This window comes from Monodon monoceros, unplaced genomic scaffold, assembly GCF_005190385.1.
Source record: "Monodon monoceros isolate NGI ecotype Baffin Bay Population unplaced genomic scaffold, NGI_Narwhal_1 Super_Scaffold_20, whole genome shotgun sequence".
Classification (NCBI taxonomy): domain Eukaryota; kingdom Metazoa; phylum Chordata; class Mammalia; order Artiodactyla; family Monodontidae; genus Monodon; species Monodon monoceros.
The window spans coordinates 61,334,600-61,342,429 of NW_021703777.1; the positions used below are offsets into that span (position 1 = coordinate 61,334,600).

The 7,830-nt window shown below is 41.8% G+C and overlaps 1 pseudogene; it reads right to left on the bottom strand.

Annotated features, from left to right (window-relative positions):
• Positions 1-3,122: 3,122 nt before the first annotated feature.
• Positions 3,123-3,462, bottom strand: LOC114902410 (annotated as a pseudogene).
• Between the last annotated feature and the right edge of the window lie 4,368 nt (positions 3,463-7,830).

A 7,830-nucleotide genomic window follows, 5' to 3' on the forward strand; every position in this document is an offset into this window, starting at 1 on the left:
TCACCAGCCCGAGAGGCTTGTGTGCTCACCCACCGGGACGGGTGGGGGCTGGGAGCTGAGGCTCAGGCTTTGGAGATCAGATCCCAGGGAGAAGCCTGGGGTTGGCTGCGTGAACACAGCCTGAGGGGACTAGTGCGCCACAGCTAGCCAGGAGGGAGTCCGGGAAAAAGTCTGGACCTGCCTAAGAGGCAAGAGACCGTTGTTTCAGGGTGCACAAGGAGAGGGGATTCAGAGCACCGCCTAAACGAGCTCCAGAGACAGGTGTGAGCTGTGGCTATCAGCGCGGACCCCAGAGACCGACATGAAATGCTAAGGCTGCTGCCGCCACCAAGAAGCCTGTGTGCAAGCACAGGTCACTATCCACACCTCCCCTCCCGGGAGCCTGTGCAGCCCGCCACTGCCAGGGTCCCGTGATCCAGGGACAACTTCCCTGGGAGAACACATGGTGCGCCTCAGGCTGGTGCAACATCAAGCCGGCCTCTGCCGCCGCAGGCTCGCCCTGCATTCCGTACCCCTCCCTCCACCCGGCCTGAGTGAGCCACAGCCCCCGAATCAGCTGCTACTTTAACCCCGGCCTGTCTGGGTGGGGAACAGACGTCCTCAGGTGACCTACATGCAGAGGCGGGGCCAAATCCAAAGCTGAACCCCTGGAGCTGTGTGAACAAAGAAGAGAAAGGGAAATCTCTCCCAGCAGCCTCAGGAGCAGCGGATCAAATCTCCACAATCAACTTGATGTACCCTGCATCTGTGGAATAACTGACTAGACAATGAATTATCCCAAAATTGAGGCAGTGGACTTTGAGAGTAACTGCAGACTTGGGGTTTGCTTTCTGCATCTGATTTGTTTCTAGTTTTATGTTTACCTTAGTTTAGTATTTAGAGCTTATTATCTTTGTGTTTATTGATTTGGTTGCTCTCTTCCTTTTTATATATATATATTTTTTTTTCCTTTTTCTCTTTTTGTGAGTGTGTATGTGTATGCTTCTTTGTGTGATTTTGTCTCTATAGATTTGCTTTTGCCATTTGTCCTAGGGTTCTGTCTTTCCTTTTTTTTTTTTTTTTTAAGTGACACAGAGGTTTAGGATTTTATTCACGCACATACATAAATATCAATAATGTTATATCACTACTTGGAAAAAAGTTCAACATCCATAATCATTTAAGAAAATGCAAATTAAAACAACAACGAGCAACAGATTTTAAACCAATTCCATTAGGGTAACAAAATTATCCAAACTGGTAAAACTGTAGTGAAGCAGGCACTATACTAAGTTAATGGCCCTAATGCTCTTGTAAAATGGTATTACTCTTTTGGAAAGCAATATTGCAATCCTACCAAGACCCATAAAAATATTAGCACACTTTCATTATTTTAACCATTAATACAGCTTCTGGATATTATAAGAAAAAAGATACAATTCTGAATTATAGTAACTTTGTATAGGTTTCAACCGTAATTCTTTTTCTGTTGCTCATCTTTATGTGAAATTAATGTTTTTGAATTTTTAAGATAGAAATGTGAATCAGGATATAGTTTTAGGTATATAAGTCCCTTTTCTGTTATTTTCATGAAGTAATTAAAAATCTGGCCCCTAGGATACTTTCAAGATCACTTGGCTCTGGTCCCCTCTCCCACACTTATCTGGTTTCTTTTTCCTTTTGTCTTCATTGTCCTTGTCCTGCTTGACTTGTCCTGCAGATTCCTCTCAGTGTGAGGCTGTGTACTGGAAGGGAAGTTTTGGCTGCTTAATTTTGGAACTCTAGAGCTCCTGACAGCTCTAGAAAACCTTACCATGAACCCCCTGTACTCTTCACCTGTGGACAATTTTAGGCTTCTGCCATTCTCAGGTCAATTAGACTCCCTACTGTTTCCTCTGCTTCCTCCCACAGAGATGCCAATGCTACACAAATCTTGGAGCTGTTGATAGTTTGTCCCTAGTTTCTCTGATCAACTAGGTTTTGTTACAGATATTGCCCAAGTGCTTTTGGTGACGCTATCCTAGTTATTCTGTTAAGGATTCGGGAAAATTCAAAAACTATGCTACCATCACTATCATCATTCCCGAATTCCAATAACTCTGAATGACTTTTGACCTGGACCTGCCCAAGAGGCAAGAGACCATTACTTGGCAAGAGACCAAGCTTTCCATGCTTCCCTGAATGGGAATACACAAATGAATAGATTAGTATTGCTAAACTGTTTCCATTCCATTCTCTTTTCCATTACTTTTGTCTTATTCAACCAACTATCTTAATAAAATGGGTGATTTCATAAAAAAGAGGTGCAGAGACTGATAAGGCAAGACAAGTTTAGTGAATAAGGACTTTAAATTGGTAAAGGAGTGAACTACTCGGTTAACTGAAAGAAACAATTCCTATTCATTCCTCCTGGATGTTATTCTGCAATATCTGCATGGGTCAGAGACAGTTACTTAAGATACTTTTGATTATTGTCGGGGGTCTAAAATATACTCCCTGGGGAAATGTTACTTTATTTATCTTTCTATGCCCCATGTATTGCAGTCCTGAGATAAACCATCTGTCGGTCTGTTTTTAGCTTATACTTAAATAAGATTAGCCTTACATAGGCAAGGAAATTTTTATTTTGAGCCCTTTCTTTCTATTCATCAACATCCTGTTTGATGAAACAAGAACAAATTCCTCCTTTTTTTCAAGTGAAAAGCCACAGAATCCAGTAAAAGTTAAGAATATATCTGGATATTTATCCTCAGTAAGTTTCTTCTTGAGTGGTTTTTTTTTTTTTGGCTGTGTTTGGTCTTCGTTGCTGCGAGCGGGCTTTCTCTAGTTGTGGCAAGTGGGGGCTACTCCTCATTGCGGTGCGTGGGCTTCTCATTGCGGTGGTTTCTCTTGTTGTAGAGCACAGGCTCTAGGAGTGCGAGCTTCAGTAGTGGTGGCACGCGGGCTTCATCAGTTGCGGCTCACGGGCTCTAGAGCTTGGGCTCAATAGTTGTGGCACACGGGCTTAGTTGCTCTGAGGCATGTGGGATCTTTTCAGATGAGGGCTCAAACCCATGTCCCCTGCATCGACAGGCAGATTCTTAACCACTGCGCCACCAGGGAAGTCCTTGAGTGATTTTTAATTCCCAAAAGAACATATTAATTTAAGTTTCCATTTCAAGAAGCTGAGGATTCCAACTTGGATCTAATTTTTTAACTACGGCAATATACTCCTGCGTTGTTTGGCTGGGGCTTGAATCACCAAGTGCTTTCCATGCTTCCCTGCTTGTACCGGGCATACAGGTACAAGAGCTGCTCCCTGCTGGCCCCTTGAACCAGGCCTCGGAAGTGCGTGGCAGCCTTCTCAAACAGCTCTGTCAGGCTTTTGGAGGCCTCGGTCTCCGGGCTTTGGAGGGATTCCATATCCCCAGAGTCGTCCCCCGAGCTCAGCTCTCCGCCGCTGTCACCCGTGGTGGCTCCCGCAGGCAGGAATGGCGAAGCCATGTGACTGCCTGTCTTCTTCAGACGGGGTGTGACGCTGGCTTGGGGGCCTGGCCCACCAGGCTCAGTCTTGAGCCCGAGCTCAAGTCGGACCCAAGTTCACTTACTCGCGCTCTTTGCTTAACTCTGCCTCCCTCTCTCCCCCTTCCCTCCCTGGGCGTGCGGGGCGGGCTCCACCACCCTCTGCAGCTCTCCCCACTGCCCGGTCTCTTCCGGCTACCCCTGGCTAACAGCGCACTTGGGATAGGCTGGGTCCCTCCAGCGGTGCGGCCTTGTTTTGTTTTGAGTATAGGTTTTATTGCTTGTTATCATTGGTGGATTTGTTTTTTGGTTTGGTTGCTCTCTTCTTTCTTTCTCTTTTTTTATTACTTTTTAATTTTTAATAATTTTAAAAATTTAATAACTTTATTTTATTTATTTGTTTTCTTTGTTTCTTTTTCTTCCTCCCTTTTCTTCTGAGTCGTGTGGATGACAGGATCTTGGTGTTCTGGCCAGGTGTCAGGCCTGAGCCTCTGAGGTGGGAGAGCCGAGTTCAGGACATCGGTCCACCAGAGATCTCCCAGCCCCACATAATATCAAACAGCGAAAGCTCTCCCAGAGGTCTCCATCTCAACGATAAGACCCAGCTCCATTCTACGACCAGCAAGCTACAGTGCTGGACACCCTATGCCAAACAACTAGCAAGACAGGAACACAACCCACCCATTAGCAGAGAGGCTGCCTAAAATCTTAAGTTCACAAACACCAAAACACACCACTGGACATGGTCCTGCCCACCAGAAAGACAAGATCCAGCCTCATCTACCAGAACACAGGCACCAGTCCCCTCCACCAGGAAGCCTACACAACCCACTGAACTAACCTTACCCACTGGGAGCAGACACCAAAAACAATGGAAACTATGAACCTGCAGCCGGCAAAAGGAGACCCCAAAGACAGTAAGTTAAGCAAAATGAGAAGACAGAGAAATACACAGCAGATGAAGGAGCAAGGTAAAAACCCACCAGACCAAACAAATGAAGAGGAAATAGGAAGTCTACCTGAAAAAGAATTCAGAGTAATGACAGTAAAGATGATCCAAAATCTTGGAAATAAAATGGAGAAAATACAAGAAACGTTTAAACAAGGACCTAGAAGAACTATGTCAAAGAGCAAACAAACAATGATGAACAACAAAATAAATGAAATTAAAAATTCTCTAGAAGGAATCAATAGCAGAATAACTGAGGCAGAAGAATGGATAAGTGACCTGGAAGATAAAATAGTGGAAATAACTACCACAGAGCTGAATAAAAAAAAAGAATGAAAGGAATTAAGGACTATCACAGAGACCTCTGGGACAACATTAAACACATCAGCATTCAAATTATAGGGGTCCCAGAAGAAGAAGAGAAAAAAAAGGGACTGAGAAAATATTTGAAGAGATTATAGTTGAAAACATCCCTAATATGGGTAAGGAAATAGTCAGTCAAGTCCAGGAAGTGCAGAGAGTCCCATACAGGATAAATCCAAGGAGAACCAGGCCAAGACACATATTAATCAAACTATCAAAAATTAAATACAAAGAAAAAATATTAAAAGCAGCAAGGGAAAAGCAACAAATAACATACAAGGGAATCCCCATAAGGTTAACAGCTGATCTTTCAGCAGAAAATCTGCAAGCCAGAAGGGAGTGGCAGGACATATTTAAAGTGATGAAAGGGAAAACCTAGAACTAAGATTACTCTATCCAGCAAAGATCTCATTCAGATTCAGTGGAGAAATTAAAACCTTTACAGACAAGCAAAAGCTAAGAGAATTCAGCACCACCAAACCATCTTTACAACAACTGCTAAAGGAACTTCTCTAGGCAGGAAACACAAGAGAAGGAAAAGACTTACAATAACAAACCCAAGACAATTAAGGAAATGGTAATAGGAACATACATATTGATAGCTACCTTAAATGTAAATGGATTAAATGCTCCAACCCAAAGACATAGACTGGCTGAATGGGTACAAAAACAAGACCTGTATATATTCAGTCTACAAGAGACCCATTTCAGACCTAGAGACACATACAGACTGAAAGCGAGGGGATGGAAAAAGATATTCCATGCAAATGGAAATCAAAAGAAAGCCAGAGTAGCAATTCTCATATCAGACAAAACAGACTTTAAAATAAAGACTATTACAAGAGACAAAGAAGGACACTACATAATGATCAAGGGATTGATCCAAGAAGAAGATATAACAATTGTAAATATTTATGCACCCAACATAGGAGAACCTCAATACATAAGGCAAATGCTAACAGCCATAAAAGGGGAAGTCGACAGTAACACAATAATATTAGGGGACTTTAACACCCCACTTCCAACAATGGACAGATCATCCAAAATGAAAATAAATAAGGAAACACAAGCTTTAAATGATACATTAAACAAGATGAACTTAATTGATATTTATAGGACATTCCATCCAAAAACAACAGAATACACTGTCTTCTCAAGTGCCCATGGAACATTCTCCAGGATAGATCATATCTTGGGTCACAAATCAAGCCTCGGTAAATTTAAGAAAATTGAAATCATTATCAAGTATCTTTTCCAACCACAATGCTATGAGACTAGATATCATTTACAGGAAAAAAAATCTGTAAAAAATACAAACTCATGGAGGCTGAACAATGCTCTACTAAATAGCCAAGAGATCACTGAAGAAATCAAAGAGGAAATCAAAAAATACCCAGAAACAAATGACAATGAAAAGACGACGACCCAAAACCTGTGGGATGCAGCAAAAGCAGTTCTAAGAGGGAAGTTTATAGCAATGCAATCCTACCTCAAGAAACAAGAAACATCTCAAATAAGCAACCTAATCTTACACCTAAAGCAATTAGAGAAAGAAGAACAAAAAAACCCCCAAAGGTAGCAGAAGTCAAGAAATCATAAAGATCAGATCAGAAACAAAGGGAAAAGAAATGAAGGAAAAGACAGCAAAGATCAATAAAACTAAAAGCTGTTTCTTTGACAAGATAAACAAAATTTATAAACCATTAGCCAGACTCATCAAAAAAAAAAAAAAAAAAGAGAAGACTCAAATCAGTAGAATTAGAAATGAAAAAGAAGTAACAACTGACACTGCAGAAATACAAAGGATCATGAGAGGTGACTACAAGCAACTATATGCCAATATAATGGACAACCTGGAAGAAATGGACAAATTCTTAGAAAAGCACAATCTTCCGAGACTGAACCAGGAAGAAATAGAAAATATAAACAGGCCAACCACAAGCACTGAAACTGAAACTGTGATCAAAAATTTTCCAACAAACAAAAGCCCAGGACCACATGGCTTCACAGGCAAATTCTATCAAACATTCAGAAAAGAGCTAACACCTATCCTTCTCAAACTCTTCCAAAATATAGCAGAGGGAGGAACACTCTCAAACTCATTCTATGAGGCCACCATTACCCTGATACCAAAACAAGACAAAGATGTCACAAAAAAAACTACAGGCCAATATCACTGATGAACATAGATGTAAAAATCCTCAACAAGGGCTTCCCTGGTGGCAGAGTGGTTAAGAATCTGCCTGCCAATGCAGGGGACATGGGTTCGAACCCTGGTCTGGGAAGATCCCACATTGCCACGGAGCAACTAAGCCTGTGTGCCACAACTACTGACTCTGTGCTCTAGAGCCCACAAGCCACAACTACTGAAGCCCACGTGTCTAGAGCCCATGCCCCACAACAAGAGAAGCCACCACAATGAGAAGCACGCACACCCCAATGAAAAGTAGTCCCCGCTCTCCACAACTAGAGAAAGCCTGCACGCAACAAGGAAGACCCAACACATCCAAAAATAAATGATAATAAAAAAAAAAATCCTCAACAAAATACTAGCAAACAGAATCCAACAGCACATTAAAAGGATCATACACTATGATCAAGTGGGGTTTATCCCAGAAATGCAAGGATTCTTCCGTATACACAAACCAATCAATATGATAAAGCATATTAACAAATTGAAGGAGAAAAACAATATGATCATCTCAATAGATGCAGAAAAAGGTTTTGACAAAATTCAACACCCAGTTATGTTAAAATCTTTCCAGAAAGTAGGCATAGAGGGAACTCACCTCAACATAATAAAGGCATATATGACAAACCCACAGCCAACATCGTTCTCAATGGTGAAAAACTGAAACCATTTCCACTAAGGTCAGGAACAAGACAAGGTTGCCCACTCTCACCACTACTAATCAACATAGTTTTGGAAGTTGTAGGCACAGCAATTAGAGAAGAAGAAGAAATAAAAGGAATCCAAGTCAGAAAAGAAGGAAAACTGTCACTGTTTACAGGTGACATGATACTATACATACAGAATC